Below are 15,608 nucleotides of genomic sequence, written 5' to 3' on the forward strand. Positions count from 1 at the left end.
GCATCAACAGAACGGTGTTGGCAGTATAAAAATATCTACAGCACCTTGTATTTCCAGGTGGTCTCCCATCCAAATACTAACCAGGCCCAACACTGCTTAGCTTCCAAGATCAGATGAGATTGGGCGTATCCAGTGTGGTGTGGCTGTTGGTGAGCTTTGTGGTTTCTGTTAGAACTTTTCTACTTCTAACTGCTGGTTCATAAATGAATACGTTTGAAAATGGAATGCATCAACAGAACGGTGTTGGCAGGATAAAAATATCTACAGCACCTTGTATTCCCAGGTGGTCTCTCTTCCAAGTACTAACCAGGCCCAACACTGCTTAGCTTCCAAGATCAGATGAGATTGGGCGTATCCAGTGTGGTGTGGCTGTAGATGAGCTTTGTGGTTTCTGTTAGAACTTTTCTACTTCTAACTACTGGTTCATAAATGAATACGTTTGAAAATGGAATGCATCAACAGAACGGTGTTGGCAGTATAAAAATATCTGCAGCACCTTGTATTCCCAGGTGGTCTCCCATCCAAGTACTAACCAGGCCCAACTCTGCTTAGCTTCCAAGATCAGATGAGATTGGGCGTATCCAGTGTGGTGTGGCTGTAGATGAGTTTTGTGGTTTCTGTTAGAACTTTTCTACTTCTAACTACTGGTTCATAAATGAATACGTTTGAAAATGGAATGCATCAACAGAACGGTGTTGGCAGTATAAAAATATCTACAGCACCTTGTATTTCCAGGTGGTCTCCCATCCAAATATTAACCAGGCCCAACACTGCTTAGCTTCCAAGATCAGATGAGATTGGGCGTATCCAGTGTGGTGTGGCTGTAGATGTGCTTTGTGGTTTCTGTTAGAACTTTTCTACTTCTAACTACTGGTTCATAAATGAATACGTTTGAAAATGGAATGCATCAACAGAACGGTGTTGGTAGTATAAAAATATCTACAGCACCTTGTATTCCCAGGTGGTCTCCCATCCAAGTACTAACCAGGCCCAACACTGCTTAGCTTCCAAGATCAGATGAGATTGGGCATATCCAGTGTGGTGTTGCTGTAGATGAATTTTCTGGTTTCTGTTAGAACTTTTCTACTTCTAACTACTGGTTCATAAATGAATACGTTTGAAAATGGAATGCATCAACAGAACGGTGTTGGCAGTATAAAAATATCTACAGCACCTTGTATTCCCAGGTGGTCTCCCATCCAAGTACTAACCAGGCCCAACACTGCTTAGCTTCCAAGATCAGATGAGATTGGGCGTATCCAGTGTGGTGTGGCTGTAGATGAGCTTTGTGGTTTCTGTTAGAACTTTTCTACTTCTAACTACTGGTTCATAAATGAATACGTTTGAAAATGGAATGCATCAACAGAACGGTGTTGGCAGTATAAAAATATCTACAGCACCTTGTATTCCCAGGTGGTCTCCCATCCAAGTACTAACCAGGCCCAACACTGCTTAGCTTCTAAGATCAGATGAGATTGGGCGTATCCAGTGTGGTGTGGCTGTAGATGAGCTTTATGGTTTCTGTTAGAACTTTTCTACTTCTAACTACTGGTTCATAAACGAATACGTTTAAAAATGGAATGCATCAACAGAACGGTGTTGGTAGTATAAAAATATCTACAGCACCTTGTATTCCCAGGTGGTCTCCCATCCAAGTACTAACCAGGCCCAACACTGCTTAGCTTCCAAGATCAGATGAGATTGGGCATATCCAGTGTGGTGTGGCTGTAGATGAGCTTTGCGGTTTCTGTTAGAACTTTTCTACTTCTAACTACTGGTTCATAAATGAATACGTTTGAAAATGGAATGCATCAACAGAACGGTGTTGGCAGTATAAAAATATCTACAGCACCTTGTATTCCCAGGTGGTCTCCCATCCAAGTACTAACCAGGCCCAACACTGCTTAGCTTCCAAGATCAGATGAGATTGGGCGTATCCAGTGTGGTGTTGCTGTACATGAATTTTCTGGTTTCTGTTAGAACTTTTTTACTTCTAACTACTGGTTCATAAATGAATACGATTTAAAATTGAATGCATCAACAGAACGGTGTTGGCAGTATAAAAATATCTACAGCACATTGTATTTCCAGGTGGTCTCCCATCCAAATACTAACCAGGCCCAACACTGCTTAGCTTCCAAGATCAGATTAGATTGGGCGTATCCAGTGTGGTGTGGCTGTAGATGAGCTTTGTGGTTTCTGTTAGAACTTTTCTACTTCTAACTACTGGTTCATAAATGAATACGTTTGAAAATGGAATGCATCAACAGAACGGTGTTGGCAGGATAAAAATATCTACATCACCTTGTATTCCCAGGTGGTCTCCCATCCAAGTACTAACCAGGCCCAACACTGCTTAGCTTCCAAGATCAGATGAGATTGGGCGTATCCAGTGTGGTGTGGCTGTAGATGAGCTTTGTGGTTTCTGTTAGAACTTTTCTACTTCTAACTACTGGTTCATAAATGAATACGTTTGAAAATGGAATGCATCAACAGAACGGTGTTGGCAGTATAAAAATATCTACAGCACCTTGTATTCCCAGGTGGTCTCCCATCCAAGTACTAACCAGGCCCAACACTGCTTAGCTTCCAAGATCAGATGAGATTGGGCGTACCCAGTGTGGTGTGGCTGTAGATGAGCTTTGTGGTTTCTGTTAGAACTTTTCTACTTCTAACTACTGGTTCATAAATGAATACGTTTGAAAATGGAATGCATCAACAGAACGGTGTTGGCAGTATAAAAATATCTACAGCACCTTGTATTCCCAGGTGGTCTCCCATCCAAGTACTAACCAGGCCCAACACTGCTTAGCTTCCAAGATCAGATGAGATTGGGCGTATCCAGTGTGGTGTGGCTGTAGATGAGCTTTGTTGTTTCTGTTAGAACTTTTCTACTTCTAACTACTGGTTCATAAATGAATACGTTTGAAAATGGAATGCATCAACAGAACGGTGTTGGCAGGATAAAAATATCTACAGCACCTTGTATTCCCAGGTGGTCTCCCATACAAGTACTAACCAGGCCCAACACTGCTTAGCTTCCAAGATCAGATGAGATTGGGCGTATCCAGTGTGGTGTGGCTGTAGATGAACTTTGTGGTTTCTGTTAGAACTTTTCTACTTCTAACTACTGGTTCATAAATGAATAAGTTTTAAAATGGAATGCATCAACAGAACGGTGTTGGCAGTATAAAATTATCTACAGCACCTTGTATTCCCAGGTGGTCTCCCATCCAAGTACTAACCAGGCCCAACACTGCTTAGCTTCCAAGATCAGATGAGATTGGGCGTATCCAGTGTGGTGTGGCTGTAGATGAGCTTTATGGTTTCTGTTAGAACTTTTCTACTTCTAACTACTGGTTCAGAAATGAATACGTTTGAAAATGGAATGCATCAACAGAACGGTGTTGGCAGTATAAAAATATCTACAGCTCCTTGTATTCCAGGTGGTCTCCCATCCAAGTACTAACCAGGCACAACACTGCTTAGCTTCCAAGATCAGATGAGATTGGGCGTATCCAGTGTGGTGTGGCTGTAGATGAGCTTTATGGTTTCTGTTAGAACTTTTCTACTTCTAACTACTGGTTCATAAACGAATACGTTTGAAAATGTAATGCATCAACAGAACGGTGTTGGTAGTATAAAAATATCTACAGCACCTTGTATTCCCAGGTGGTCTCCCATCCAAGTACTAACCAGGCCCAACACTGCTTAGCTTCCAAGATCAGATGAGATTGGGCGTATCCAGTGTGGTGTGGCTGTAGATGAGCTTTGTGATTTCTGTTAGAACTTTTCTACTTCTAACTACTGGTTCATAAATGAATACGTTTGAAAATGGAATGCATCAACAGAACGGTGTTGGCAGTATAAAAATATCTACAGCACCTTGTATTCCCAGGTGGTCTCCCATCCAAGTACTAACCAGGCCCAACACTGCTTAGCTTCCAAGATCAGATGAGATTGGGCATATCCAGTGTGGTGTTGCTGTAGATGAATTTTCTGGTTTCTGTTAGAACTTTTCTACTTCTAACTACTGGTTCATAAATGAATACGTTTGAAAATGGAATGCATCAACAGAACGGTGTTGGCAGTATAAAAATATCTACAGCACCTTGTATTCCCAGGTGGTCTCCCATCCAAGTACTAACCAGGCCCAACACTGCTTAGCTTCCAAGATCAGATGAGATTGGGCGTATCCAGTGTGGTGTGGCTGTAGATGAGCTTTGTGGTTTCTGTTAGAACTTTTCTACTTCTAACTACTGGTTCATAAATGAATACGTTTGAAAATGGAATGCATCAACAGAACGGTGTTGGCAGTATAAAAATATCTACAGCACCTTGTATTCCCAGGTGGTCTCCCATCCAAGTACTAACCAGGCCCAACACTGCTTAGCTTCTAAGATCAGATGAGATTGGGCGTATCCAGTGTGGTGTGGCTGTAGATGAGCTTTATGGTTTCTGTTAGAACTTTTCTACTTCTAACTACTGGTTCATAAACGAATACGTTTAAAAATGGAATGCATCAACAGAACGGTGTTGGTAGTATAAAAATATCTACAGCACCTTGTATTCCCAGGTGGTCTCCCATCCAAGTACTAACCAGGCCCAACACTGCTTAGCTTCTAAGATCAGATGAGATTGGGCATATCCAGTGTGGTGTGGCTGTAGATGAGCTTTGCGGTTTCTGTTAGAACTTTTCTACTTCTAACTACTGGTTCATAAATGAATACGTTTGAAAATGGAATGCATCAACAGAACGGTGTTGGCAGTATAAAAATATCTACAGCACCTTGTATTCCCAGGTGGTCTCCCATCCAAGTACTAACCAGGCCCAACACTGCTTAGCTTCCAAGATCAGATGAGATTGGGCGTATCCAGTGTGGTGTTGCTGTAGATGAATTTTCTGGTTTCTGTTAGAACTTTTTTACTTCTAACTACTGGTTCATAAATGAATACGATTTAAAATGGAATGCATCAACAGAACGGTGTTGGCAGTATAAAAATATCTACAGCACATTGTATTTCCAGGTGGTCTCCCATCCAAATACTAACCAGGCCCAACACTGCTTAGCTTCCAAGACCAGATTAGAGTGGGCGTATTCAGTGTGGTGTGGCTGTAGATGAGCTTTGTAGTTTCTGTTTGAACTTTTCTACTTCTAACTACTGGTTCATAAATGAATACGTTTGAAAATGGAATGCATCAACAGAACAGTGTTGGCAGTATAAAAATATCTACAGCACCTTGTATTCCCAGGTGGTCTCCCATCAAGTACTAACCAGGCCCAACACTGCTTAGCTTCCAAGATCAGATGAGATTGGGCGTATCCAGTGTGGTGTGGCTGTAGATGAGCTTTGTGGTTTCTGTTAGAACTTTTCTACTTCTAACTACTGGTTCATAAATGAATACGTTTGAAAATGGAATGCATCAACAGAACGGTGTTGGCAGTATAAAAATATCTACAGCACCTTGTATTCCCAGGTGGTCTCCCATCCAAGTACTAACCAGGCCCAACACTGCTTAGCTTCCAAGATCAGATGAGATTGGGCGTATCCAGTGTGGTGTTGCTGTAGATGAACTTACTGGTTTCTGTTAGAACTTTTCTACTTCTAACTACTGGTTCATAAATGAATACGTTTGAAAATGGAATGCATCAACAGAACGGTGTTGGTAGTATAAAAATATCTACAGCTCCTTGTATTCCAGGTGGTCTCCCATCCAAGTACTAACCAGGCCCAACACTGCTTAGCTTCCAAGATCAGATGAGATTGGGCGTATCCAGTGTGGTGTGGCTGCAGATGAGCTTTACGGTTTCTGTTAGAACTTTTCTACTTCTAACTACTGGTTCATAAACGAATACATTTGAAAATGGAATGCATCAACAGAACGGTGTTGGTAGTATAAAAATATCTACAGCACCTTGTATTCCCAGGTGGTCTCCCATCCAAGTACTAACCAGGCCCAACACTGCTTAGCTTTCAAGATCAGATGAGATTGGGCGTATCCAGTGTGGTGTGGCTGTAGATGAGCTTTGTGGTTTCTGTTTGAACTTTTCTACTTCTAACTACTGGTTCATAAATGAATACATTTGAAAATTGAATGCATCAACAGAACGGTGTTGGCAGTATAAAAATATCTACAGCACCTTGTATTCCCAGGTGGTCTCCCATCCAAGTACTAACCAGGCCCAACACTGCTTAGCTTCCAAGATCAGATGAGATTGGGCGTATCCAGTGTGGTGTTGCTGTAGATGAACTTACTGGTTTCTGTTGGAACTTTTCTACTTCTAACTACTGGTTCATAAATGAATACGTTTGAAAATGGAATGCATCAACAGAACGGTGTTGGTAGTATAAAAATATCTACAGCTCCTTGTATTCCAGGTGGTCTCCCATTCAAGTACTAACTAGGCCCAACACTGCTTAGCTTCCAAGATCAGATGAGATTGGGCGTATCCAGTGTGGTGTGGCTGTAGATGAGCTTTATGGTTTCTGTTAGAACTTTTCTACTTCTAACTACTGGTTCATAAACGAATATGTTTGAAAATGGAATGCATCAACAGAACGGTGTTGGTAGTATAAAAATAACTACAGCACCTTGTATTCCCAGGTGGTCTCCCATCCAAGTACTAACCAGGCCCAACACTGCTTAGCTTCCAAGATCAGATGAGATTGGGCGTATCCAGTGTGGTGTGGCTGTAGATGAGCTTTGTGGTTTCTGTTAGAACTTTTCTACTTCTAACTACTGGTTCATAAATGAATACGTTTGAAAATGGAATGCATCAACAGAACGGTGTTGGCAGTATAAAAATATCTACAGCACCTTGTATTCCCAGGTGGTCTCCCATCCAAGTACTAACCAGGCCCAACACTGCTTAGCTTCCAAGATCAGATGAGATTGGGCGTATCCAGTGTGGTGTTGCTGTAGATGAACTTACTGGTTTCTGTTAGAACTTTTCTACTTCTAACTACTGGTTCATAAATGAATACGTTTGAAAATGGAATGCATCAACAGAACGGTGTTGGTAGTATAAAAATATCTACAGCTCCTTGTATTCCCAGGTGGTCTCCCATCCAAGTACTAACCAGACCCAACACTGCTTAGCTTCCAAGATCAGATGAGATTGGGCGTATCCAGTGTGGTGTGGCTGTAGAAGAGCTTTGTGGTTTCTGTTAGAACTTTTCTACTTCTAACTACTGGTTCATAAATGAATACGTTTGAAAATGGAATGCATCAACAGAACGGTGTTGGCAGTATAAAAATATCTACAGCACCTTTTATTCCCAGGTGGTCTCCCATCCAAGTACTAACCAGGCCCAACACTGCTTAGCTTCCAAGATCAGATGAGATTGGGCATGTCCAGTGTGGTGTGGCTGTAGAAGAGCTTTGTGGTTTCTGTTAGAACTTTTCTACTTCTAACTACTGGTTCATAAATGAATACGTTTGAAAATGGAATGCATCAACAGAACGGTGTTGGCAGTATAAAAATATCTACAGCACCTTTTATTCCCAGGTGGTCTCCCATCCAAGTACTAACCAGGCCCAACACCGCTTAGCTTCCAAGATCAGATGAGATTGGGCGTATCCAGTGTGGTGTGGCTGTAGATGAGCTTTGTGGTTTCTGTTAGAACTTTTCTACTTCTAACTACTGGTTCTTAAATGAATACGTTTGAAAATGGAATGCATCAACAGAACGGTGTTGGTAGTATAAAAATATCTACAGCACCTTGTACTCCCAGGTGGTCTCCCATCCAACTACTAACCAGGCCAAACACTGCTTAGCTTCCAAGATCAGATGATATTGGGCGTATCCAGTGTGGTGTGGCTGTAGATTAGCTTTGTGGTTTCTGTTAGAACTTTTCTACTTCTAACTACTGGTTCATAAATGAATACTTTTGAAAATGGAATGCATCAACAGAACGGTGTTGGCAATATAAAAATATGTATAGCACCTTGTATTCCCAGGTGGTCTCCCATCCAAGTACTAACCAGGCCCAACACTGCATAGCTTCCAAGATCAGATGAGATTGGGCGTATCCAGTGTGGTGTTGCTGTAGATGAACTTACTGGTTTCTGTTAGAACTTTTCTACTTCTAAATACTGGTTCATAAATGAATACGTTTGAAAATGGAATGCATCAACAGAACGGTGTTGGTAGTATAAAAATATCTACAGCTCCTTGTATTCCAGGTGGTCTCCCATCCAAGTACTAACCAGGCCCAACACTGCTTAGCTTCCAAGATCAGATGAGATTGGGCGTATCCAGTGTGGTGTGGCTGTAGATGAGCTTTATGGTTTCTGTTAAAACTTTTCTACTTCTAACTACTGGTTCATAAACGAATACGTTTGAAAATGGAATGCATCAACAGAACGGTGTTGGTAGTATAAAAATATCTACAGCACCTTGTATTCCCAGGTGGTCTCCCATCCAAGTACTAACCAGGCCCAACACTGCTTAGCTTCCAAGATCAGATGAGATTGGGCGTATCCAGTGTGGTGTGGCTGTAGATGAGCTTTATGGTTTCTGTTAGAACTTTTCTACTTCTAACTACTGGTTCATAAATGAACACGTTTGAAAATGGAATGCATCAACAGAACGGTGTTGGCAGTATAAAAATATCTACAGCACCTTGTATTCCCAGGTGGTCTCCCATCCAAGTACTAACCAGGCCCAACTCTGCTTAGCTTCCAAGGTCAGATGAGATTGGGCGTATCCAGTGTGGTGTGGCTGTAGATGAGCTTTGTGGTTTCTGTTTGAACTTTTCTACTTCTAACTACTGGTTCATAAATGAATACATTTGAAAATTGAATGCATCAACAGAACGGTGTGGCAGTACAAAAATATCTACAGCACCTTTTATTCCCAGGTGGTCTCCCATCCAAGTACTAACCAGGGCCAACACTGCTTAGCTTCCAAGATCAGATGAGATTGGGGGTATCCAGTGTGGTGTTGCTGTAGATGTACTTACTGGTTTCTGTTAGAACTTTTCTACTTCTAACTACTGGTTCATAAATGAATACGTTTGAAAATGGAATGCATCAACAGAACGGTGTTGGTAGTATAAAAATATCTACAGCTCCTTGTATTCCAGGTGGTCTCCCATCCAAGTACTAACCAGGCCCAACACTGCTTAGCTTCCAAGATCAGATGAGATTGGGCATATCCAGTGTGGTGTGGCTGTAGATGAGCTTTGTGGTTTCTGTTAGAACTTTTCTACTTCTAACTACTTGTTCATAAATGAATACGTTTGAAAATGGAATGCATCAACAGAACGGTGTTGGCAGTATAAAATTATCTACAGAACCTTGTATTCCCAGGTGGTCTCCCATCCAAGTACTAACCAGGCCCAACACTGCTTAGCTTCCAAGATCAGATGAGATTGTGCATATCCAGTGTGGTGTGGCTGTAGATGAGCTTTGTGGTTTCTGTTAGAACTTTTCTACTTCTAACTACTGGTTCATAAATGAATACGTTTGAAAATGGAATGCATCAACAGAACGGTGTTGGCAGTATAAAAATATCTACAGCACCTTTTATTCCCAGGTGGTCTCCCATCCAAGTACTAACCAGGCCCAACACTGCTTAGCTTCCAAGATCAGATGAGATTGGGCGTAACCAGTGTGGTGTGGCTGTAGATGAGCTTTGTGGTTTCTGTTAGAACTTTTCTACTTCTAACTACTGGTTCATAAATGAATACGTTTGAAAATGGAATGCATCAACAGAACGGTGTTGGTAGTATAAAAATATCTACAGCACCTTGTATTCCCAGGTGGTCTCCCATCCAAGTACTAACCAGGCCCAACACTGCTTAGCTTCCAAGATCAGATGAGATTGGGCGTATCCAGTGTGGTGTGGCTGTAGATTAGCTTTGTGGTTTCTGTTAGAACTTTTCTACTTCTAACTACTGGTTCATAAATGAATACTTTTGAAAATGGAATGCATCAACAGAACGGTGTTGGCAATATAAAAATATGTACAGCACCTTGTATTCCCAGGTGGTCTCCCATCCAAGTACTAACCAGGCCCAACACTGCATAGCTTCCAAGATCAGATGAGATTGGGCGTATCCAGTGTGGTGTTGCTGTAGATGAACTTACTGGTTTCTGTTAGAACTTTTCTACTTCTAACTACTGGTTCATAAATGAATACGTTTGAAAATGGAATGCATCAACAGAACGGTGTTGGTAGTATAAAAATATCTACAGCTCCTTGTATTCCAGGTGGTCTCCCATCCAAGTACTAACCAGGCCCAACACTGCTTAGCTTCCAAGATCAGATGAGATTGGGCGTATCCAGTGTGGTGTGGCTGTAGATGAGCTTTATGGATTCTGTTAAAACTTTTCTACTTCTAACTACTGGTTCATAAACGAATACGTTTGAAAATGGAATGCATCAACAGAACGGTGTTGGTAGTATAAAAATATCTACAGCACCTTGTATTCCCAGGTGGTCTCCCATCCAAGTACTAACCAGGCCCAACACTGCTTAGCTTCCAAGATCAGATGAGATTGGGCGTATCCAGTGTGGTGTGGCTGTAGATGAGCTTTGTGGTTTCTGTTAGAACTTTTCTACTTCTAACTACTGGTTCATAAATGAATACGTTTGAAAATGGAATGCATCAACAGAACGGTGTTGGCAGTATAAAATTATCTACAGCACCTTGTATTCCCAGGTGGTCTCCCATCCAAGTACTAACCAGGCCCAACACTGCTTAGCTTCCAAGATCAGATGAGATTGGGCGTATCCAGTGTGGTGTGGCTGTAGATGAGCTTTATGGTTTCTGTTAGAACTTTTCTACTTCTAACTACTGGTTCATAAATGAAAACGTTTGAAAATGGAATGCATCAACAGAACGGTGTTGGCAGTATAAAAATATCTACAGCACCTTGTATTCCCAGGTGGTCTCCCATCCAAGTACTAACCAGGCCCAACTCTGCTTATCTTCCATGATCAGATGAGATTGGGCGTATCCAGTGTGGTGTGGCTGTAGATGAGCTTTGTGGTTTCTGTTTGAATTTTTCTACTTCTAACTACTGGTTCATAAATGAATACATTTGAAAATTGAATGCATCAACAGAACGGTGTTGGCAGTATAAAAATATCTACAGCACCTTGTATTCCCAGGTGGTCTCCCATCCAAGTACTAACCAGGCCCAACACTGCTTAGCTTCCAAGATCAGATGAGATTGGGCGTACCCAGTGTGGTGTTGCTGTAGATGAATTTACTGGTTTCTGTTAGAACTTTTCTACTTCTAACTACTGGTTCATAAATGAATACGTTTGAAAATGGAATGCATCAACAGAACGGTGTTGGTAGTATAAAAATATCTACAGCTCCTTGTATTCCAGGTGGTCTCCCATCCAAGTACTAAACAGGCCCAACACTGCTTAGCTTCCAAGATCAGATGAGATTGGGCATATCCAGTGTGGTGTGGCTGTAGATGAGCTTTATGGTTTCTGTTAGAACTTTTCTACTTCTAACTACTGGTTCATAAACGAATACGTTTGAAAATGGAATGCATCAACAGAACGGTGTTGGTAGTATAAAAATATCTACAGCACCTTGTATTCCCAGGTGGTCTCCCATCCAAGTACTAACCAGGCCCAACACTGCTTAGCTTCCAAGATCAGATGAGATTGGGCGTATCCAGTGTGGTGTGGCTGTAGATGAGCTTTGTGGTTTCTGTTAGAACTTTTCTACTTCTAACTACTGGTTCATAAATGAATATGTTTGAAAATGGAATGCATCAACAGAACGGTGTTGGCAGGATAAAAATATCTACAGCACCTTGTACTCCCAGGTGGTCTCCCATCCAAGTACTAACCAAGCCCAACACTGCTTAGCTTCCAAGATCAGATGAGATTGGGCGTATCCAGTGTGGTGTGGCTGTAGATGAGCTTTGTGGTTTCTGTTAGAACTTTTCTACTTCTAACTACTGGTTCATAAATGAATACGTTTGAAAATGGAATGCATCAACAGAACGGTGTTGGCAGTATAAAATTATCTACAGCACCTTGTATTCCCAGGTGGTCTCCCATCCAAGTACTAACCAGGCACAACACTGCTTAGCTTCCAAGATCAGATGAGATTGAGCGAATCCAGCGTGGTGTGGCTGTACATGAGCTTTATGGTTTCTGTTAGAACTTTTCTACTTCTAACTACTGGTTCATAAATGAATACGTTTGAAAATGGAATGCATCAACAGAACGGTGTTGGCAGTATAAAATTATCTACAGCACCTTGTATTCCCAGGTGGTCTCCCATCCAAGTACTAACCAGGCCCAACACTGCTTAGCTTCCATGATCAGACGAGATTGGGCGTATCCAGTGTGGTGTGGCTGTAGATGAGCTTTATGGTTTCTGTTAGAACTTTTCTACTTCTAACTACTGGTTCATAAATGAATACGTTTGAAAATGTAATGCATCAACAGAACGGTGTTGGCAGTATAAAAATATCTACAGCACCTTGTATTCCCAGGTGGTTTCCCATCCAAGTACTAACCAGGCACAACTCTGCTTAGCTTCCAAGATCAGATGAGATTGGGCGTATCCAGTGTGGTGTGGCTGTAGATGAGCTTTGTGGTTTCTGTTAGAACTTTTCTACTTCTAACTACTGGTTCATAAATGAATATGTTTGAAAATGGAATGCATCAACAGAACGGTGTTGGCAGTATAAAAATATCTATAGCACCTTGTATTCCCAGGTGGTCTCCCATCCAAGTACTAACCAGGCCCAACACTGCTTAGCTTCCAAGATCAGATGAGATTGGGCGTATCCAGTGTGGTGTGGCTGTAGATGAACTTACTGGTTTCTGTTAGAACTCTTCTACTTCTAACTACTGGTTCATAAATGAATACGTTTGAAAATGGAATGCATCAACAGAATGGTGTTGGTAGTATAAAAATATCTACAGCACCTTGTATTCCCAGGTGGTCTCCCATCCAAGTACTAACCAGGCCCAACACTGCTTAGCTTCCAAGATCAGATGAGATTGGGCGTAACCAGTGTGGTGTGGCTGTAGATGAGCTTTGTGGTTTCTGTTAGAACTTTTCTACTTCTAACTACTGGTTCATAAATGAATACGTTTGAAAATGGAATGCATCAACAGAACGGTGTTGGCAGTATAAAAATATCTACAGCACCTTGTATTCCCAGGTGGTCTCCCATCCAAGTACTAACCAGGCCCAACACTGCTTAGCTTCCAAGATCAGATGAGATTGGGCGTATCCAATGTGGTGTTGCTGTAGATGAATTTTCTGGTTTCTGTTAGAACTTTTCTACTTCTAACTACTGGTTCATAAATGAATACGTTTTAAAATGGAATGCATCAACAGAACGGTGTTGGCAGTATAAAAATATCTACAGCACCTTGTATTTCCAGGTGGTCTCCCATCCAAATACTAACCAGGCCCAACACTGCTTAGCTTCCAAGATCAGATGAGATTGGGCGTATCCAGTGTGGTGTGGCTGTAGATGAGCTTTGTGGTTTCTGTTAGAACTTTTCTACTTCTAACTACTGGTTCATAAATGAATATGTTTGTAAATGGAATGCATCAACAGAACGGTGTTGGCAGGATAAAAATATCTACAGCACCTTGTATTCCCAGGTGGTCTCCCATCCAAGTACTAACCAGGCACAACACTGCTTAGCTTTCAAGATCAGATGAGATTGGGCGTATCCAGTGTGGTGTGGCTGTAGATGAGCTTTGTGGTTTCTGTTAGAACTTTTCTACTTCTAACTACTGGTTCATAAATGAATACGTTTGGAAATGGAATGCATCAACAGAACGGTGTTGGCAGTATAAAATTATCTACAGCACCTTGTATTCCCAGGTGGTCTCCCATCCAAGTACTAACCAGGCCCAACACTGCTTAGCTTCCAAGATCAGATGAGATTGGGCGTATCCAGTGTGGTGTGGCTGTAGATGAGCTTTGTGGTTTCTGTTAGAACTTTTCTACTTCTAACTACTGGTTCATAAATGAATATGTTTGTAAATGGAATGCATCAACAGAACGGTGTTGGCAGGATAAAAATATCTACAGCACCTTGTATTCCCAGGTGGTCTCCCATCCAAGTACTAACCAGGCACAACACTGCTTAGCTTTCAAGATCAGATGAGATTGGGCGTATCCAGTGTGGTGTGGCTGTAGATGAGCTTTGTGGTTTCTGTTAGAACTTTTCTACTTCTAACTACTGGTTCATAAATGAATACGTTTGGAAATGGAATGCATCAACAGAACGGTGTTGGCAGTATAAAATTATCTACAGCACCTTGTATTCCCAGGTGGTCTCCCATCCAAGTACTAACCAGGCCCAACACTGCTTAGCTTCCAAGATCAGATGAGATTGGGCGTATCCAGTGTGGTGTGGCTGTAGATGAGCTTTATGGTTTCTGTTAGAACTTTTCTACTTCTAACTACTGGTTCATAAATGAATACGTTTGAAAATGGAATGCATCAACAGAATGGTGTTGGCAGTATAAAAATATCTACAGCACCTTGTATTCCCAGGTGGTCTCCCATCCAAGTACTAACCAGGCACAACTCTGCTTAGCTTCCAAGATCAGATGAGATTGGGCGTATCCAGTGTGGTGTGGCTGTAGATGAGCTTTGTAGTTTCTGTTAGAACTTTTTTTACTTCTAACTACTGGTTCATAAATGAATACGTTTGAAAATGGAATGCATCAACAGAACGGTGTTGGCAGTATAAAAATATCTACAGCACCTTGTATTTCCAGGTGGTCTCCCATCCAAATACAAACCAGGCCCAACACTGCTTAGCTTCCAAGATCAGATGAGATTGGGCGTATCCAGTGTGGTGTGGCTGTAGATGAGCTTTGTGGTTTCTGTTAGAACTTTTCTACTTCTAACTACTGGTTCATAAATGAAAACGTTTGAAAATGGAATGCATCAACAGAACGGTGTTGGCAGTATAAAATTATCTACAGCACCTTGTATTCCCAGGTGGTCTCCCATCCAAGTACTAACCAGGCCCAACACTGCTTAGCTTCCAAGATCAGATGAGATTGGGCGTACCCAGTGTGGTGTGGCTGTAGATGAGCTTTGTGGTTTCTGTTAGAACTTTTCTACTTCTAACTACTGGTTCATAAATGAATACGTTTGAAAATGGAATGCATCAACAGAACGGTGTTGGCAGTATAAAATGATCTACAGCACCTTGTATTCCCAGGTGGTCTCCCATCCAAGTACTAACCAGGCCCAACACTGCTTAGCTTCCAAGATCAGATGAGATTGGGCGTACCCAGTGTGGTGTTGCTGTAGATGAGCTTTGTGGTTTCTGTTAGAACTTTTCTACTTCTAACTACTGGTTCATAAATGAATACGTTTGAAAATGGAATGCATCAACAGAACGGTGTTGGTAGTATAAAAATATCTACAGCACCTTGTATTCCCAGGTGGTCTCCCATCCAAGTACTAACCAGGCCCAACACTGCTTAGCTTCCAAGATCAGATGAGATTAGGCGTATCCAGTGTGGTGTGGCTGTAGATGAGCTTTGTGGTTTCTGTTAGAACTTTTCTACTTCTAACTACTGGTTCATAAATGAATACATTTGAAAATGGAATGCATCAACAGAACGGTGTTGGC

At 41.6% G+C, this 15,608-nt stretch overlaps 52 non-coding genes and 17 pseudogenes across 52 annotated transcripts; all 69 read right to left on the reverse strand.

Annotated features, from left to right (window-relative positions):
- Positions 1-32: 32 nt before the first annotated feature.
- On the reverse strand, positions 33-151 carry LOC135070454 (5S ribosomal RNA). Its single transcript, XR_010256620.1, has one exon. It is a non-coding gene; the product is annotated as a 5S ribosomal RNA (ribosomal RNA).
- A 107-nt stretch (positions 152-258) lies between these two features.
- On the reverse strand, positions 259-377 carry LOC134885318 (5S ribosomal RNA). The gene has a single exon (XR_010169436.1). It is a non-coding gene; the product is annotated as a 5S ribosomal RNA (ribosomal RNA).
- A 107-nt stretch (positions 378-484) lies between these two features.
- LOC135070018 (5S ribosomal RNA) lies at positions 485-603 on the reverse strand. Its single transcript, XR_010256192.1, has one exon. It is a non-coding gene; the product is annotated as a 5S ribosomal RNA (ribosomal RNA).
- Positions 604-710: 107 nt separating this feature from the next.
- LOC135068060 (5S ribosomal RNA) lies at positions 711-829 on the reverse strand. Its single transcript, XR_010254268.1, has one exon. It is a non-coding gene; the product is annotated as a 5S ribosomal RNA (ribosomal RNA).
- A 107-nt stretch (positions 830-936) lies between these two features.
- LOC135064588 (5S ribosomal RNA) lies at positions 937-1,055 on the reverse strand. The gene has a single exon (XR_010250894.1). It is a non-coding gene; the product is annotated as a 5S ribosomal RNA (ribosomal RNA).
- A 107-nt stretch (positions 1,056-1,162) lies between these two features.
- On the reverse strand, positions 1,163-1,281 carry LOC134892143 (5S ribosomal RNA). Its single transcript, XR_010171537.1, has one exon. It is a non-coding gene; the product is annotated as a 5S ribosomal RNA (ribosomal RNA).
- Positions 1,282-1,388: 107 nt separating this feature from the next.
- LOC135064774 (5S ribosomal RNA) lies at positions 1,389-1,507 on the reverse strand. The gene has a single exon (XR_010251074.1). It is a non-coding gene; the product is annotated as a 5S ribosomal RNA (ribosomal RNA).
- A 107-nt stretch (positions 1,508-1,614) lies between these two features.
- Positions 1,615-1,733, reverse strand: LOC135059071 (5S ribosomal RNA). Its single transcript, XR_010245489.1, has one exon. It is a non-coding gene; the product is annotated as a 5S ribosomal RNA (ribosomal RNA).
- A 107-nt stretch (positions 1,734-1,840) lies between these two features.
- LOC135069067 (5S ribosomal RNA) lies at positions 1,841-1,959 on the reverse strand. Its single transcript, XR_010255258.1, has one exon. It is a non-coding gene; the product is annotated as a 5S ribosomal RNA (ribosomal RNA).
- Positions 1,960-2,066: 107 nt separating this feature from the next.
- On the reverse strand, positions 2,067-2,185 carry LOC134890317 (5S ribosomal RNA; annotated as a pseudogene).
- A 107-nt stretch (positions 2,186-2,292) lies between these two features.
- Positions 2,293-2,411, reverse strand: LOC135064961 (5S ribosomal RNA). Its single transcript, XR_010251256.1, has one exon. It is a non-coding gene; the product is annotated as a 5S ribosomal RNA (ribosomal RNA).
- Positions 2,412-2,518: 107 nt separating this feature from the next.
- LOC135059447 (5S ribosomal RNA) lies at positions 2,519-2,637 on the reverse strand. Its single transcript, XR_010245849.1, has one exon. It is a non-coding gene; the product is annotated as a 5S ribosomal RNA (ribosomal RNA).
- Positions 2,638-2,744: 107 nt separating this feature from the next.
- Positions 2,745-2,863, reverse strand: LOC134892155 (5S ribosomal RNA). The gene has a single exon (XR_010171538.1). It is a non-coding gene; the product is annotated as a 5S ribosomal RNA (ribosomal RNA).
- A 107-nt stretch (positions 2,864-2,970) lies between these two features.
- On the reverse strand, positions 2,971-3,089 carry LOC135060985 (5S ribosomal RNA). Its single transcript, XR_010247378.1, has one exon. It is a non-coding gene; the product is annotated as a 5S ribosomal RNA (ribosomal RNA).
- Positions 3,090-3,196: 107 nt separating this feature from the next.
- LOC134892166 (5S ribosomal RNA) lies at positions 3,197-3,315 on the reverse strand. The gene has a single exon (XR_010171539.1). It is a non-coding gene; the product is annotated as a 5S ribosomal RNA (ribosomal RNA).
- Positions 3,316-3,422: 107 nt separating this feature from the next.
- Positions 3,423-3,540, reverse strand: LOC134894025 (5S ribosomal RNA; annotated as a pseudogene).
- A 107-nt stretch (positions 3,541-3,647) lies between these two features.
- On the reverse strand, positions 3,648-3,766 carry LOC134892177 (5S ribosomal RNA). Its single transcript, XR_010171540.1, has one exon. It is a non-coding gene; the product is annotated as a 5S ribosomal RNA (ribosomal RNA).
- Positions 3,767-3,873: 107 nt separating this feature from the next.
- On the reverse strand, positions 3,874-3,992 carry LOC135064590 (5S ribosomal RNA). The gene has a single exon (XR_010250896.1). It is a non-coding gene; the product is annotated as a 5S ribosomal RNA (ribosomal RNA).
- A 107-nt stretch (positions 3,993-4,099) lies between these two features.
- LOC134892188 (5S ribosomal RNA) lies at positions 4,100-4,218 on the reverse strand. Its single transcript, XR_010171541.1, has one exon. It is a non-coding gene; the product is annotated as a 5S ribosomal RNA (ribosomal RNA).
- A 107-nt stretch (positions 4,219-4,325) lies between these two features.
- On the reverse strand, positions 4,326-4,444 carry LOC135064775 (5S ribosomal RNA). The gene has a single exon (XR_010251075.1). It is a non-coding gene; the product is annotated as a 5S ribosomal RNA (ribosomal RNA).
- A 107-nt stretch (positions 4,445-4,551) lies between these two features.
- Positions 4,552-4,670, reverse strand: LOC135069314 (5S ribosomal RNA). The gene has a single exon (XR_010255497.1). It is a non-coding gene; the product is annotated as a 5S ribosomal RNA (ribosomal RNA).
- Positions 4,671-4,777: 107 nt separating this feature from the next.
- LOC135059886 (5S ribosomal RNA) lies at positions 4,778-4,896 on the reverse strand. The gene has a single exon (XR_010246283.1). It is a non-coding gene; the product is annotated as a 5S ribosomal RNA (ribosomal RNA).
- A 107-nt stretch (positions 4,897-5,003) lies between these two features.
- On the reverse strand, positions 5,004-5,122 carry LOC134895718 (5S ribosomal RNA; annotated as a pseudogene).
- A 107-nt stretch (positions 5,123-5,229) lies between these two features.
- LOC135067859 (5S ribosomal RNA) lies at positions 5,230-5,347 on the reverse strand. Its single transcript, XR_010254068.1, has one exon. It is a non-coding gene; the product is annotated as a 5S ribosomal RNA (ribosomal RNA).
- Positions 5,348-5,454: 107 nt separating this feature from the next.
- LOC135059887 (5S ribosomal RNA) lies at positions 5,455-5,573 on the reverse strand. The gene has a single exon (XR_010246284.1). It is a non-coding gene; the product is annotated as a 5S ribosomal RNA (ribosomal RNA).
- A 107-nt stretch (positions 5,574-5,680) lies between these two features.
- LOC134891187 (5S ribosomal RNA) lies at positions 5,681-5,798 on the reverse strand (annotated as a pseudogene).
- Positions 5,799-5,905: 107 nt separating this feature from the next.
- Positions 5,906-6,024, reverse strand: LOC135061612 (5S ribosomal RNA). Its single transcript, XR_010247989.1, has one exon. It is a non-coding gene; the product is annotated as a 5S ribosomal RNA (ribosomal RNA).
- Positions 6,025-6,131: 107 nt separating this feature from the next.
- Positions 6,132-6,250, reverse strand: LOC135059888 (5S ribosomal RNA). Its single transcript, XR_010246285.1, has one exon. It is a non-coding gene; the product is annotated as a 5S ribosomal RNA (ribosomal RNA).
- A 107-nt stretch (positions 6,251-6,357) lies between these two features.
- LOC134891340 (5S ribosomal RNA) lies at positions 6,358-6,475 on the reverse strand (annotated as a pseudogene).
- A 107-nt stretch (positions 6,476-6,582) lies between these two features.
- Positions 6,583-6,701, reverse strand: LOC135059180 (5S ribosomal RNA). The gene has a single exon (XR_010245593.1). It is a non-coding gene; the product is annotated as a 5S ribosomal RNA (ribosomal RNA).
- A 107-nt stretch (positions 6,702-6,808) lies between these two features.
- Positions 6,809-6,927, reverse strand: LOC135059889 (5S ribosomal RNA). Its single transcript, XR_010246286.1, has one exon. It is a non-coding gene; the product is annotated as a 5S ribosomal RNA (ribosomal RNA).
- Positions 6,928-7,034: 107 nt separating this feature from the next.
- Positions 7,035-7,153, reverse strand: LOC134885743 (5S ribosomal RNA). The gene has a single exon (XR_010169850.1). It is a non-coding gene; the product is annotated as a 5S ribosomal RNA (ribosomal RNA).
- A 107-nt stretch (positions 7,154-7,260) lies between these two features.
- Positions 7,261-7,379, reverse strand: LOC135070948 (5S ribosomal RNA). Its single transcript, XR_010257094.1, has one exon. It is a non-coding gene; the product is annotated as a 5S ribosomal RNA (ribosomal RNA).
- Positions 7,380-7,486: 107 nt separating this feature from the next.
- On the reverse strand, positions 7,487-7,605 carry LOC135063906 (5S ribosomal RNA). The gene has a single exon (XR_010250226.1). It is a non-coding gene; the product is annotated as a 5S ribosomal RNA (ribosomal RNA).
- Positions 7,606-7,712: 107 nt separating this feature from the next.
- Positions 7,713-7,831, reverse strand: LOC134894257 (5S ribosomal RNA; annotated as a pseudogene).
- Positions 7,832-7,938: 107 nt separating this feature from the next.
- Positions 7,939-8,057, reverse strand: LOC134893640 (5S ribosomal RNA; annotated as a pseudogene).
- A 107-nt stretch (positions 8,058-8,164) lies between these two features.
- Positions 8,165-8,282, reverse strand: LOC134889256 (5S ribosomal RNA; annotated as a pseudogene).
- Positions 8,283-8,389: 107 nt separating this feature from the next.
- LOC134892200 (5S ribosomal RNA) lies at positions 8,390-8,508 on the reverse strand. Its single transcript, XR_010171542.1, has one exon. It is a non-coding gene; the product is annotated as a 5S ribosomal RNA (ribosomal RNA).
- Positions 8,509-8,615: 107 nt separating this feature from the next.
- On the reverse strand, positions 8,616-8,734 carry LOC135064145 (5S ribosomal RNA). Its single transcript, XR_010250457.1, has one exon. It is a non-coding gene; the product is annotated as a 5S ribosomal RNA (ribosomal RNA).
- Positions 8,735-8,840: 106 nt separating this feature from the next.
- On the reverse strand, positions 8,841-8,959 carry LOC134889466 (5S ribosomal RNA; annotated as a pseudogene).
- Positions 8,960-9,066: 107 nt separating this feature from the next.
- On the reverse strand, positions 9,067-9,184 carry LOC134891447 (5S ribosomal RNA; annotated as a pseudogene).
- Positions 9,185-9,291: 107 nt separating this feature from the next.
- Positions 9,292-9,410, reverse strand: LOC134889825 (5S ribosomal RNA; annotated as a pseudogene).
- Positions 9,411-9,517: 107 nt separating this feature from the next.
- Positions 9,518-9,636, reverse strand: LOC135064094 (5S ribosomal RNA). The gene has a single exon (XR_010250409.1). It is a non-coding gene; the product is annotated as a 5S ribosomal RNA (ribosomal RNA).
- A 107-nt stretch (positions 9,637-9,743) lies between these two features.
- On the reverse strand, positions 9,744-9,862 carry LOC134892212 (5S ribosomal RNA). Its single transcript, XR_010171544.1, has one exon. It is a non-coding gene; the product is annotated as a 5S ribosomal RNA (ribosomal RNA).
- Positions 9,863-9,969: 107 nt separating this feature from the next.
- LOC134890405 (5S ribosomal RNA) lies at positions 9,970-10,088 on the reverse strand (annotated as a pseudogene).
- Positions 10,089-10,195: 107 nt separating this feature from the next.
- LOC134889257 (5S ribosomal RNA) lies at positions 10,196-10,313 on the reverse strand (annotated as a pseudogene).
- Positions 10,314-10,420: 107 nt separating this feature from the next.
- LOC134892223 (5S ribosomal RNA) lies at positions 10,421-10,539 on the reverse strand. The gene has a single exon (XR_010171545.1). It is a non-coding gene; the product is annotated as a 5S ribosomal RNA (ribosomal RNA).
- A 107-nt stretch (positions 10,540-10,646) lies between these two features.
- Positions 10,647-10,765, reverse strand: LOC134892234 (5S ribosomal RNA). The gene has a single exon (XR_010171546.1). It is a non-coding gene; the product is annotated as a 5S ribosomal RNA (ribosomal RNA).
- Positions 10,766-10,872: 107 nt separating this feature from the next.
- On the reverse strand, positions 10,873-10,991 carry LOC134887681 (5S ribosomal RNA; annotated as a pseudogene).
- A 107-nt stretch (positions 10,992-11,098) lies between these two features.
- LOC135065150 (5S ribosomal RNA) lies at positions 11,099-11,217 on the reverse strand. The gene has a single exon (XR_010251438.1). It is a non-coding gene; the product is annotated as a 5S ribosomal RNA (ribosomal RNA).
- A 107-nt stretch (positions 11,218-11,324) lies between these two features.
- Positions 11,325-11,442, reverse strand: LOC134891690 (5S ribosomal RNA; annotated as a pseudogene).
- A 107-nt stretch (positions 11,443-11,549) lies between these two features.
- On the reverse strand, positions 11,550-11,668 carry LOC134892245 (5S ribosomal RNA). The gene has a single exon (XR_010171547.1). It is a non-coding gene; the product is annotated as a 5S ribosomal RNA (ribosomal RNA).
- A 107-nt stretch (positions 11,669-11,775) lies between these two features.
- On the reverse strand, positions 11,776-11,894 carry LOC135061827 (5S ribosomal RNA). Its single transcript, XR_010248195.1, has one exon. It is a non-coding gene; the product is annotated as a 5S ribosomal RNA (ribosomal RNA).
- Positions 11,895-12,001: 107 nt separating this feature from the next.
- Positions 12,002-12,120, reverse strand: LOC134893558 (5S ribosomal RNA; annotated as a pseudogene).
- A 107-nt stretch (positions 12,121-12,227) lies between these two features.
- On the reverse strand, positions 12,228-12,346 carry LOC135070082 (5S ribosomal RNA). Its single transcript, XR_010256257.1, has one exon. It is a non-coding gene; the product is annotated as a 5S ribosomal RNA (ribosomal RNA).
- Positions 12,347-12,453: 107 nt separating this feature from the next.
- On the reverse strand, positions 12,454-12,572 carry LOC134889006 (5S ribosomal RNA; annotated as a pseudogene).
- Positions 12,573-12,679: 107 nt separating this feature from the next.
- Positions 12,680-12,798, reverse strand: LOC135063328 (5S ribosomal RNA). The gene has a single exon (XR_010249662.1). It is a non-coding gene; the product is annotated as a 5S ribosomal RNA (ribosomal RNA).
- A 107-nt stretch (positions 12,799-12,905) lies between these two features.
- On the reverse strand, positions 12,906-13,024 carry LOC134901686 (5S ribosomal RNA). Its single transcript, XR_010175171.1, has one exon. It is a non-coding gene; the product is annotated as a 5S ribosomal RNA (ribosomal RNA).
- A 107-nt stretch (positions 13,025-13,131) lies between these two features.
- Positions 13,132-13,250, reverse strand: LOC135063546 (5S ribosomal RNA). The gene has a single exon (XR_010249874.1). It is a non-coding gene; the product is annotated as a 5S ribosomal RNA (ribosomal RNA).
- Positions 13,251-13,357: 107 nt separating this feature from the next.
- LOC135058619 (5S ribosomal RNA) lies at positions 13,358-13,476 on the reverse strand. The gene has a single exon (XR_010245045.1). It is a non-coding gene; the product is annotated as a 5S ribosomal RNA (ribosomal RNA).
- Positions 13,477-13,583: 107 nt separating this feature from the next.
- On the reverse strand, positions 13,584-13,702 carry LOC134886111 (5S ribosomal RNA). The gene has a single exon (XR_010170203.1). It is a non-coding gene; the product is annotated as a 5S ribosomal RNA (ribosomal RNA).
- A 107-nt stretch (positions 13,703-13,809) lies between these two features.
- LOC134892256 (5S ribosomal RNA) lies at positions 13,810-13,928 on the reverse strand. The gene has a single exon (XR_010171548.1). It is a non-coding gene; the product is annotated as a 5S ribosomal RNA (ribosomal RNA).
- A 107-nt stretch (positions 13,929-14,035) lies between these two features.
- Positions 14,036-14,154, reverse strand: LOC134886112 (5S ribosomal RNA). The gene has a single exon (XR_010170204.1). It is a non-coding gene; the product is annotated as a 5S ribosomal RNA (ribosomal RNA).
- A 107-nt stretch (positions 14,155-14,261) lies between these two features.
- Positions 14,262-14,380, reverse strand: LOC134892268 (5S ribosomal RNA). Its single transcript, XR_010171549.1, has one exon. It is a non-coding gene; the product is annotated as a 5S ribosomal RNA (ribosomal RNA).
- A 107-nt stretch (positions 14,381-14,487) lies between these two features.
- Positions 14,488-14,606, reverse strand: LOC134885980 (5S ribosomal RNA). Its single transcript, XR_010170080.1, has one exon. It is a non-coding gene; the product is annotated as a 5S ribosomal RNA (ribosomal RNA).
- A 108-nt stretch (positions 14,607-14,714) lies between these two features.
- LOC135064104 (5S ribosomal RNA) lies at positions 14,715-14,833 on the reverse strand. The gene has a single exon (XR_010250418.1). It is a non-coding gene; the product is annotated as a 5S ribosomal RNA (ribosomal RNA).
- Positions 14,834-14,940: 107 nt separating this feature from the next.
- Positions 14,941-15,059, reverse strand: LOC135059448 (5S ribosomal RNA). Its single transcript, XR_010245850.1, has one exon. It is a non-coding gene; the product is annotated as a 5S ribosomal RNA (ribosomal RNA).
- A 107-nt stretch (positions 15,060-15,166) lies between these two features.
- Positions 15,167-15,285, reverse strand: LOC135062034 (5S ribosomal RNA). The gene has a single exon (XR_010248396.1). It is a non-coding gene; the product is annotated as a 5S ribosomal RNA (ribosomal RNA).
- Positions 15,286-15,392: 107 nt separating this feature from the next.
- On the reverse strand, positions 15,393-15,511 carry LOC135060492 (5S ribosomal RNA). Its single transcript, XR_010246885.1, has one exon. It is a non-coding gene; the product is annotated as a 5S ribosomal RNA (ribosomal RNA).
- Between the last annotated feature and the right edge of the window lie 97 nt (positions 15,512-15,608).

This window comes from Pseudophryne corroboree, chromosome 3 (genome assembly GCF_028390025.1).
Source record: "Pseudophryne corroboree isolate aPseCor3 chromosome 3, aPseCor3.hap2, whole genome shotgun sequence".
Taxonomy (NCBI): Eukaryota; Metazoa; Chordata; class Amphibia; order Anura; family Myobatrachidae; genus Pseudophryne; species Pseudophryne corroboree.